This window comes from Rhinatrema bivittatum, chromosome 7 (genome assembly GCF_901001135.1).
Source record: "Rhinatrema bivittatum chromosome 7, aRhiBiv1.1, whole genome shotgun sequence".
NCBI lineage: Eukaryota > Metazoa > Chordata > Amphibia > Gymnophiona > Rhinatrematidae > Rhinatrema > Rhinatrema bivittatum.
Window position 1 is genome coordinate 142,123,711 of NC_042621.1, and position 12,217 is coordinate 142,135,927.

Consider the following 12,217-nt stretch of genomic DNA (forward strand, 5'->3'; position numbering starts at 1 on the left):
CCAGCTCCCCAAAACGCGCCTCGTAGCCTGTTATTGACTGCGTTAACTCGGCCAGCTGGTCTGCAATGGCCTTAAGTTCGGGGCCAAGTGCCGTCGTTACCGCCGTCTTGATCTGCTCAAGGTCCGGGCCTACCACCGGCAGGCCCGGCTGTAGGCGGTCCGGGGAAGATGGCGGCTCGGCGCCCCTAACCTTCTCCTTGTCCTTTTCTTTACGAACCATTCTGGTAGCCATGATCGCGGTCCAGGAAAATACTATAGACTGTAATATCGATCTGAGCAAGTGAATCTGGGGCGCCAAACGTCTAGGTGGGCCCGGGATGGGTGAGGATTAGGGGTCGGCAATCGGAGCTAGGGCACCCACATCCGCCTTCCCCGCTGGCTCACGTGATCTCTCCCCTTTGGAAATTTATATTGAGGGAGGGGAGGAGTCAGCCCGCCCAGGCACAAAGTTTGTGGCTGCTTTGTATCTGCGGGCCTTGTACTTAATTTTCAAGGGAAAAGCACAGTGTTCTTTCCCTTTGAAAATTGACCCTGGGCACACAGGGACCTGCTATCTTTGCACCTGCCTTTTCTGCGGACAGATTTATGCTGGAAAAGGAGCACATTATAGATGCATGTTATTTTCCAAACTCCCCTCCCTAAACAAAACCCCTTGAAGGGCCTTCCCTTAATCTGGCTGTGTGGACAAGATGTAGGGTCAGGCACTCAATTTAGCTGGACCAATGCCTTTGAAAATTGGCCTTGTAAAGAGAGGGTTGACCTTACAGCTGAAGCCATGATGCGCGTTTTGACATGCTAGCTTTACCCCTTATTCAGTAAGGGGTAATAGCGCGTCCAAAACGCGCGTCCAACCTCCCCGAACCTAATAGTGCCCGCAACATGCAAATGCATGTTGATAGAAACATAGAAACATAGAAATGACGGCAGAAGAAGACCAAACGGCCCATCCAGTCTGCCCAGCAAGCTTCACATTTTTTCTCTCATACTTATCTGTTTCTCTTAGCTCTTGGTTCTATTTCCCTTCCACCCCCACCATTAATGTAGAAAGCAGTGATGGAGCTGCATCCAAGTGAAATATCTAGCTTGATTAGTTAGGGGCAGTAGGGGTAGTAATCGCAGCAATAAGCAAGCTACACCCATGCTTATTTGTTTTACCCAGACTGTGTTATTCAGCCCTTATTGGTTGTTTTTCTTCTCCCCTGCCGTTGAAGCAGGGAGCTATGCTGGATATGCGTGAAGTATCAGTTTTTCTTCTCCCCTGCCGTTGAAGCAGGGAGCTATGCTGGATATGCGTGAAGTATCAGTTTTTCTTCTCCCCTGCCGTTGAAGCAGAGAGCTATGCTGGATATGCGTGAAGTATCAGTTTTTCTTCTCCCCTGCTGTTGAAGCAGAGAGCTATGCTGGATATGCGTGAAGTATCAGTTTTTCTTCTCCCCTGCCGTTGAAGCAGGGAGCTATGCTGGATATGCGTGAAGTATCAGTTTTTCTTCTCCCCTGCATTTGAAGTAGAGAGCTATGCTGGATATGCGTGAAGTATCAGTTTTTCTTCTCCCCTGCTGTTGAAGCAGAGAGCTATGCTGGATATGCATTGAAAGTGAAGTATCAGGCTTATTTGGTTTGGGGTAGTAACCGCCGTAACAAGCCAGCTACTCCCCGCTTTGTGAGTGCGAATCCTTTTTTCCACATTTCCTCTTGCTGTTGTAGCTTAGAGCGATGTTGGAGTCACAGTAACCATGTGTATGTTTATTGAATAAGGGTATTATCTCCAGGCAGTAGCCGTCATTCTGGCGAGCCACCCACTCTTTATTGACGGCCTCTTGATGGCCCTATTAGGTATTCCTACGCGATTCAGTAAGTAAAATGTGCAGCCAAGCCACACATTTTACTTTCAGAAATTAGCGCCTACCCAAAAGGTAGGCATTAATTTCTCCGGGCACCGGGAAAGTGCACAGAAAAGCAGTAAAAACTGCTTTTCTGTGCATCCTCCGAATTAATATCATGGCGATATTAAGTTGGAGGTCCTGAAAGTTACAAAAAGTTAAAAAAATAAAATAAAATTTAAATCGGCTTGCGGGTTGAAAACCGGACGCTCAATTTTGCCGGCGTCCGGTTTCCGAGCCCATGGCTGTCAGCGGGCTCGAGAACCGACGCCGGCAAAATTGAGCGTCGGCTGTCAAACCCGCTGACAGCCGCCGCTCCTTTCTAAAAAGAGGTGCTAGGGACGCGCTAGTGTCCCTAGCACCTCTTTTTGCCGCGGGTCCTAATTTAAATAAATTAATTTAGTGAATCGCGCACACAGGAGAGTGGCCTGTGTGCGTGCCGGGAGAGCAGGCGTTCGCCCGCTCTTCCGCGACTTTTACTGTATCGGCCCGTTAGGTAGAAGTTAACAAAAATTTCCAGGATATTCCTGGGTGAATGGGCCACATTTGACGTTTGATAACCATCATTGAGATTCATTAAAATTGCAAAGAATATCAATTCAGATCAAGTTATGGGGATCTGATTGGACTGGACTGGGAAAGGAAGACACATGGTTGTGCTAGTTGGAGACAAAAAGTGGTGACATTCACCATCTGTACATGATCACAACTCTTCAGCTGAATGAATGCTGGTGATGAATGCAAATTTGATAAACATGTTTCAAATTAATTTGCATTGTGTCTACCCAGCACTACAATCCATTTATAGTTGCTCTGTATTACATGGATGATCTCAGTTCAAGCTGAGGTTCCTTCATTTAATTCATCCTTTGGGCCAAGATCAGTCATTCCAATGAAGGAGTGCCTGTCTAACCAATCAGATGATTTGGGGTAATAACTTTCCTGCTTCAGTGAACGGTGGCAATAGTAAGTAATGGGGTTTCTGGTGGTAGAGAGTGAGTCACTTAAGATGTTACCCAAAGTGAAAACTGGTAGAGAAAAAAATGTTGCTCTTCTACTGGCTGGGTCTTCCCAAAGGAAAGAAGGGACTGAACCCCCCAAGGCAATCTCCCAGGTATTGAGAGGGAAGACAGAGTCTTTCAAGATAATAAGTCAGATGAATGCAAGGCTGGATTCCCAAACCACAGTTTTCTCAAACTTTATTCAACAAGAAACAGTGTTATGAATAAACAATTGAAATGTTTGTAACCTTTTGAATACCACATATAAAACAACTAATACCCTTCACAACATAGGAGATTATGGGGCAGGTGTAATAAGGTGCGCCAAAGCTGTTGCGGGTTTGTGTGTGGATATACGCATGTTTGTACGCACGTTTTCCCGCACAAAGCCCTATACGGTGATGTAATAAGGGTTTTGTATGCGGGAAAAAAGTGCGTACGAATGCGCTTACTGACCAGCATTTTTTCCAGCACAAATGCATGCTAATGGCATGCAAAGGAGGCAATTAGCTAATCATAGGCAATGCAGGAGCCATGCCAATGTTAGTGCCGGTTTTTAAAAAAAAACTCTTTATTTATTAATTTTAGAATGTTAACAAGAATACTGTGTACAATTCTGGTCACCGCATCTCAAAAAAGATATAATTGCGATGGAGAAGGTACAGAGAAGGGCTACCAAAATGATAAGGGGAATGGAACAGCTCCCCTATGAGGAAAGACTAAAGAGGGTAGGACTTTTCAGCTTGGAGAAGAGACGGCTGAGGGGGGATATGATAGAGGTGTTTAAAATCATGAGAGGTCTTGAACGGGTAGATGTGAATCAGTTATTTACTCTTTCCGATTGTAGAAAGACTAGGGGGCACTCCATGACGTTAGCATGGGGCACATTTAAAACTAATCGGAGAAAGGTCTTTTTTACTCAACGCACAATTAAACTTTGGAATTTGTTGCCAGAGGATGTGGTTAGTGCATTAGTATAGCTGTGTTTAAAAAAGGATTGGATAAGTTCGTGGAGGAGAAGTCCATTACCTGCCATTAAGTTCACTTAGAGAATAGCCACTGCCATTTAGCAATGGTAACATGGAATAGACTTAGTTTTTGGGGGCATGCGAGGTTCTTATGGCCTGGATTGGAAACAGGATGCTGGGCTTGATGGATCCTTGGTCTGACCCAGTTTGGCATGTTCTTATGTTCTTAAATGGTACATTAGAGATTGTTTCCTCTTGTTTGTAATTAACTATGTAATTTTAAAAATATATATCTCATAGTACCCTGTCAGACCACAAAAAGGGGGGAGATCCAATGAAAATAGGAGAAAAAAAAGAAGAAAAAAGACCCATCAAATACTAAGGGAAAGAATCTTCAAAATACATTTGCACTGTGCGTCACGAAAATTACTGGCTTGGCATTAAGGGAGATGTATCCTGTCTGGATTTATCATTATTTAATTGGGAATGATCAAAGAAGACAAGTTTAACGCCCTGAAATTTAACAACACATTTACATGGAAAATATAACCAAAACAGCAGGATGCATCAACAAAAATTGTTTCCTCTTAGTCTGAGGTACTTTAGACACACCTGGGAACATGTGGATCTTAGATCCTAAAAAAGGAGCATGACAATTATGAAAAAACAATTTCAGAATAAAGTCATGATCCAAATCTAATGCATAAGTAACAAGTAAAGTAGAAGAAACTGCTTCTTCATCTGACGAACACTCAAGAAATGAAGACAGGTGAGATGAATCTAGTAAGCCAGCATCTGCAGGAATCTCTCTCACTTGTCGATCCTTCAAATTCATAAGAACATAATAGTCTTTGGAGATAGGAGGAAGCAAACTTTCCTTAATTAATAAGTTCTCCACGCAATATCTACATAGCATTTCTACTGGAGTAGAACATTTTTTCTTAGGAAAATTAATAATCCTTATGGTTCCAACAGTATACAGCATTTTCAAGGTTTTCCAACTTATTCTGCAAATATAGAGGCCCAACTATTTATTTATTTATTTAATTTAACAGTTTTATATACCGACCTTCATAGTAAATAACCATATCGGATCGGTTTACAATTAACAAGAATATAACGGGGGTGAAACTAGGATCGTTTCAACAGATTTCTGCAGAGTTAATTCCTTGGTCTCACAAGAATCTACTCGCGTTGAAATTTCAATCATTTGGGAATGAGAAGTTTGAAATGAATTAGCTAACTCACGTTGCTGAAACACAAATTGAGAAACTTGATTGGAAAGCTTGGCCATAGCTTCCCAAATTATGTCCAAAGTAATGTTAGGAGGCTTAACCATAGGAGTTAGCAGTACCTCTTTGAAAGTAGTCCCATCCGATTTAGTGGCAGAAGGAAAGGAAACAGGCAGGGCTTCAGCTCCCAACATGCTCAGACCCTCTGTTCTGTAACTCGACTCCTTCATTCGGGCACCTCCCGACAAACAATTGGCTTCATGATGTCATCTAAGCACGACATGGGCAAAAACCATCCCGTCAGCGCTGAATTCGAGGGGGCCAGGTTGAGGGTGAGTTCAGCGCAGCTCTGGAGTTAAGGATGACTCAGAGTCTGGGGCAGCTGGCGACAGACCACTGCTCGATAGGACGTCCAAAGAAGCTTCTATGGAGCTAATAGGAAGATCTTGGCTCCAGAATACATGTACAGCCATTGGGCCGGTCGTAGACAAACCTTTGAAAATCTCTAGATACATTTTGGCCTTGCCCTTCCTCTTGCTTATAGTAAGAAATAAAGAAGACTTTTTTGAAAAGGCAAATATTTAAAGGGCAAGAAGAGAGTCAACGGAGCAGCATCCCTTAGCATGCGGCCATCTTGGATCCCCCCGCTAGTGCGGGTTTTTTACTGCCACAGTCAGGGCATGAGTTAAGTGACAGCACCTAGCTGAGCACCTATCTCGGTGCCCAAGCAGCCAGATTCGTGATTATCTAGATGCCTTTCTGGGCCCCCCACGTGTCCTGATTCGCGCTCAGCTGTAAAAAAAAAAAAAAAAGTATGCAAATTATTTGCTTGCAGAAATCTGCACACACATGAACAAATGCTTGGACTGCCAATTTGGATAACATTCAGCATGGAATTCCCATCAGACCTAGCGTTAGCTGTGCTGCCTTTGCAAAATGAAAATAAAATCTGCAGCCCAGCTCCTCTCCTTTGACATCTCACTTTCTTCAGTCCTGCCTCCCATTCTTAGCTGCAGGGAGGGGGGAAAAGTACTCTTTCAGTTGCCTGCACTTAAAGAAATTAGTCACACAACTCCAGGGTCTCCTCCAATTTGGGCCACCACAGTCCGCCCATGCAGTAACATACTTAGGAGCCGATGCCTTGCAGTGTGCTCTGCCTACCACACGGCTTGATGTGCAGGAGGATGCACATTTTGGACGTGATAGAATAACTCCTGATGCAATAATGAGATTAGCACATCCAAACGCCCATCCAATCCAGCACATCGCTAATAGCGGTCATCACATGTAAATGCCATATAGATGAGGCATGTTTTAACACGCAAAACTTAATGCCAGCCCCAGAGCTCCAAGCCTCCACAAATAAAGCAAAAAAATACTGCTTTTTTGGGGTACCTCCTATTTAATAACATTACGATACTAACAGGTCGATCCAGTAAAGTGTGCTCCGTCGGAGCGCACTGTCACCCTGCTCTGGACGCGTGTTTTCCCTTACCCCTTATTCAGTAAGGGGAGGAAAACACGCGGCCCACCCGCGGCACCTAATAGCGCCCTCAACATGCAAATGCATGTTGATGGCCCTATTAGGTATTCCCGAGCGATCCAGTAAGTAAAATGTGCAGCCAAGCCGCACATTTTACTCTAAGAAATTAGCGCCGCCCAAAGGTCGGCGCTAATTTCTTCCGGCGCAAGGGAAGTGCACAGAAAAGCAGTAAAAACTGCTTTTCTGTGCACCCTCCGACTTAATATCATAGCGATATTAAGTCGGAGGTCCCCAAAAGTATAAAAAAGTAAAAAAAATAAAAATAAAATTTTGAATTCGGCCCGCGGCTGTCGGGCCGAAAACCGGACGCTCAATTTTGCCGGCATCCGGTTTCCGAGCCCATGGCTGTCAGCGGGCTCGAGAACCGACGCCGGCAAAATTGAGCGTCGGCTGTCAAACCCGCTGACAGCCGCCGCTCCAGGCCAAAAGGAGGCGCTAGGGACGCGCTAGTGTCCCTAGCGCCTCCTTTTCCTCGTTTGCACCGCGTCGCCTAATTTAAATACTGGATCGCGCGCACCGGCGAGGGGCCGGTGCGCGCGCCGGGAGAGCGGGCGTTAGTCCGCTCTCCCACGGACTTTACTGGATCGGGCTGTAAGTAAGAGAAACCACAGAAGGCAGTATCAGGAAAAAAAAAAGTCTTGATGGTGGCCAGGTTAGGAAAAAGGATGCTCCAATTTATAAGTGTCCGTTTTCCTAACCCGTGCACAGCCACGTCCCCTGGGTGCCCGATGCCAAGGACACACTAGGGACGCACAATGGATCCCTAGCACATCCTTTTTAACTGATTTACATATTAAATCAGATGCCCAGGAGATGTGGCTGTGCGTGGGTTAAAATAATGGGCGCCCAGTTTGGTCTCAAGTTTTTACAAGCGGCTTATTGCATCTGTTCCTCAATAAGAGAAATGGAAAAGCATGCTACATCCCAGCAAAGCTTTCTTACCCCAGGACTCATGTCAGTAAAAAAAATTCTTTACCCCTGTAATTCATTTTCAAAAAATGAAGGTTGGATTTATACATATTTGAAGGTTTGGAGTTGGATGTGCAGCCAAAGTGGTATTTATAGCCGCCTATTGGAGTCAAGTACAGCTCTTAAAGTGGCATGTGGCTGATTAAAGAAGCTCAATAGGACGCTGCAACCTTCATCAACCACTAGATGTTACTATAGGCTAAGGGGTAGATTTTAATAAAGTACGCCCGCGCATACTTTTCTTCGCGCACCAGGTGCGAACAAGAGTACGTCGGATTTTAATAGTATCTATTAAAATCCGACGTACTCTTGTTCGCGCCTGGTGCCGCGCATATTCATTAAAATCTGGGGTCGGCGCGCGGAAGCCTGTGCAAAATCGGCAGCCTGCGCACGCCGAGCCGCGCAGCCTGCCTCCATTCCCTCCGAGGCCGCTCCGAAATCGGAGTGGCCTTGGAGGGAACTTTCCTTCTACCCCCCGCACCTTCCCCTCCCTTCACCTACCCCCCCCCAGCCCTATCTAAACCCCCCCTACCTTTGTTTGACAAGTTACGCCCGAGGCAGGCGTATCTCACGCGCGACAACCGCGCGATTCCCCGGCCCGGGAGCAGATTCGGAGGCCTCGACCACGCCCCCGAAATGCTCCCGGGCCGGAACCACGCCCATGGCCCTGCCCCCGAATGACATGCTGCTGCAACACGCCCCCCCCCCAGGAAAGCCCCGGGACTTATGCGCGTCCAGGGGCTTGCGCTCTCCGCTGAGCCTATTCAACATGGGCTCGGTGCGCGCAGGGGGAACCTGGGGCAGTTTTTCGGGGGTGATCTGCCCCTAAGTGTTTGGCCTCTATGTGGGAAAAGATGCAGGAGAAAATTAAGGGAATATTGGAAACTGTATATGACAGCTTCCTAATGACACACTGATGGAAAGAAGTAAAAAGAAGCTTTTACAGGGAAAGATTAAAACATAATCTTGAAATCAGAAATATACAGTAATATGGGACCTTCTTATCACTAATTTCCTATAAAAACAAACAAACAAACAACTTATGCTCCTCACTGTGCATCCAAACCCAACATGCTCCAGGTCATAAAGAAAAGTTAAGTAGGTTGATGAGGTTTTAACTTTCCTCCTGGTCTTTTCCTGCTCTAATGTGGAAGGCTAAGAAGATAGTTATAGCATAGGGACAAACATTTGCTAGGAGACAACAGAAACAAGAAGGCAGAGAATTGAGAAAGGAATAAGAACTGACGTGAAAAATTGTCCATGAGGGAGAGAAGGTTTTCATCATCAGTTCTCTCTGCAGGAACAGTTTAGGACTTGATGGTAGTAGAGAACAAATCATTAGCACTGAATTCCGCTGGCCAGTGACCCATTTACAGCTGCAGGTGGGAACTTCCCCCCAGGATAAATGGAAGGACAGTCTTCTGCTCCTTCCTCTGCAGCAGCTCACTGGGAGGAGCAGAGTTAAGGAATGTTTGGCATTTGGGATGATCTGGTTTATTTATGTAGTATAAACTGACACCCACTACGCATTAAACAGAACTTGCATGTGATATGGAATAAACAGCACACCACAAAATTATATAATCCATGCTGGCTGAACAATAAATTTGCAAATTACATTGCTTTTTACAATCAGAGGAGCTGATGTCATAAGCTGTGACTTGAATTTCAGCGCACAGTTTCTTAATGCACGCGCTAAAAAAATAATTTATCTCCCAGTGCAGTAAGCTAATAAAATGCTAATGCAGCAGGAGTTTAAAAAAGCAAATGTGCACAGAAGACATGCTTAGCAGTGAATTTTCAAAGGAGTTACTCATGTAATAGTAGCATATATCATAGCAATTTCCAAAGCCCATTTATGCATGTAAAACCTTTTGAAAATTTACCCCATGGAGTACATTTTCAAAGGAGTTACATGCATAAAAGTAACAATTTTCAAAAGCGCATTTATGCGCATAAATCCCTTGTGAAAATTACCTGCATAGTGTGCACAAAATATGAGGGAGAAGAGTCTCTACTTGTTTTTGCTAAATTCGTCCAAATAGGTTGCATAGGTCTGCAAAAGACCAGGAGGGATTGTGAGATCTGAAACTGCTATGATGGTAGAATGGGGTGACTGAATCAAGGCAATGCTGTAGGCAGTATGGGCTCCTCAACTGGATGTCCCCTGTGGACTGTCCATGGTAGGCCCATATTGCTGGAAACAGGGTAACCTCAGGACTAAGGGGTTGACAGAGTGCCTGAGCATGTAAAATGAGATCTGTTCCTGAAGTAGGAGGTTCCCCATGCGGGTCAAGGTCAGGTCACAGCTGTTATACTTCTGGGCAGTGACTCACCATAAATTGAGGAGATTGGATGGGGCAGTGGGTCCACTAGAATGGCATAATGGTGGACCAGAGTCTCCTCAATGTAATTGCCTGCTGCACTGGAGTCGAGGAAGGTGTTGGTCAAAATCCTTTGGGTATCAGTCTGGAGATAGACTAGCAGGTTTATCTGCGAAAAGGGAGCATTAGTTGAGGGACCTAGAGCTGCCTTCCAGCCAGCCCTCGGCACTGGAGATTTCCCAGCCTCAAAGAGCAAGCACTGATATGATGCCCGGAAGTGGCACAATAGAAACACAGTTTCTGCAGCTACCATCAACATCTCTTGTTCTCAGTCAAGCAGGAACAGCCCATTTGCATAGGTTCTTCCTGCTTGACTGAAAGATGGAAAGATTTACCTCTTTGCGAGAGGAACCAATATAGAGCACTGGAACCTGGGGGCTGCATGGGATTGGCTTCACTCCCGAGATCTTTCTTGGAAATGGATGTCAGTCTAGATACAAAGGTGCATCAGTGCATCCAAGGTTGATCTGGGTGGCTAAGCCGTGCCAGAACACCATCATTAGGCTCTCGACATTCCAGTGAAGTTCTGCTGCTAGGGTCTGGAACTGAACTGCGTACTGGTCCACTGTTTGTAAACCTTGGTGGAGATGCAGAAGATCAGCCACAAACAGAAGAGGAGCAATCTGGTTCCTTGAATACTCAGTGGAAGTGTACCAGGAACTCATCCAGGTTATTGAGCAGAGAGGCGTTATGTTCTCACAGCGGGGATGCCCAGGCCAGGGCCTGCCCAGTGAGGAGAAAGGGTGAAGGCCAATCATGCCCAGTCTGAGGGGAAGCTTGTTGCTTGTAATTCAAAAACAATCTGGCACTGGTTCAAGAACCCCTTCTTGGAGTTCACGTCTTGGCATGGTGGAGGTGAAAGACAAATGCCAGATGCCCCAGGTGGGAGCTGTTGTACTGGGGGGAGTCAGCACTACCGGTAGCGGAGGAACCATGCTCTGTGACTGGATGGAGTCCATGCATTGGCCTAAGGTTTGCTCGGACCTTGCAAGCTGCTGCACTTGCAAGGCCAGACACTGCAAAAGCTGAAGCACTGGTGAGTCCCCAGTGACAGATGGCCTTCACAATCTGTCACACTGACTGGTAGGGAGCTCTTGAGCTGCTGTTAAATTGTTACTGCCTAATTTGTGCAAACACAAGATAGGCCTTCATAGGCGGCAGCTGACTTGCCAGAAGGCAATCTTCTGTCCAATCAACCACTTTTCCCTTGGGTTGAGCCCTCAGGTTCTGGCAGCCAGCAGGACTTACAGGCTGAAGCTAAAGCAGAGGCAAGATCCAATCTGAGGTCAGGACAGGCAGAAGGTGAAGCAGAGTCAAGGTCCAATCTGAGATCAAGGCAATGCAAAAACAGGCCAGGGAAGAACACAACAGAACAGGCAGAAACAGACAAGGCAGGGCAAGAACACACATAAATAAAATCAGGAACAAGGCAAAAACACATTGGAACAAAGCAGATATACACAGAAACACAGTATAGCAATTAGGATTGGAGAATGAGGAGACCTGGTGTGAGGCATTGAGTAATAGTTCTGAGCTTCCCTTTATACTGGTCAGGATATGATGTCATCTGTGCATTTCACAGGAGGTCCTGCCAGCAGGACATATAAAAGGCCTCAAGGGCTGCAGGAAGTTCAGCCATGTTTCTTGGATGCCGCATGATGCTGGAGGTGCTTCATATCAGCGGTGAAGTATATTACAGTGCACTGAGTAAAGAAGTGAATTTTAGGATTTATTTTAAATCTATTGGTTGTTAGTGTCATGGCATGTCCCCTTGTTTTAGTATTATTTGAAAGGGTAAACAATCATCCTCTATTTAGTCATTCCATCCCACTCATGATTCTATACATTTCTATCCTAAACCCTCTCAGCCATCTCTCGGGCTGAAGAGTCCTAACTTGCACAGCCTCTCACCACAGAGGAGATGTTCCACTTTCATTATCATTTTTGCTGCCTTCTTCTCCTTTTCTAGTTCTGCTATGTCTTTTTTTTGAGATGGCAAGACCAGATCTGCACACAATACTGAAGGTGCAGGATGCATGGATGGATACAAAGGCAATATGATATCTTCTGTTTTATTCTCCATTCCTGACATTCTATTTGCATTTTTTTCCACCACCGTGCACTGAGCCAGGGATTTCAACGCATTATCTACAAGGACTTTGAGTTCCTTTTCCTGGGTGGTGACTCCCAGTGCAGACCCCAGCATCATGTATCTGTAGTTGGGATTAATTTTCCCTATG

General features: G+C 45.6%; 1 long non-coding RNA gene across 1 annotated transcript in view; it reads right to left on the bottom strand.

The window, feature by feature from the left end:
- Positions 1 to 3,986: 3,986 nt before the first annotated feature.
- Positions 3,987 to 12,217, bottom strand: part of LOC115096126 — a 35,636-nt gene continuing 27,405 nt past the window's right edge. Inside the window, exon 3 of the long non-coding RNA XR_003857982.1 lies at positions 3,987 to 5,873. This is a non-coding gene — a long non-coding RNA (uncharacterized LOC115096126). The remainder of the gene's footprint in view (positions 5,874 to 12,217) is intronic.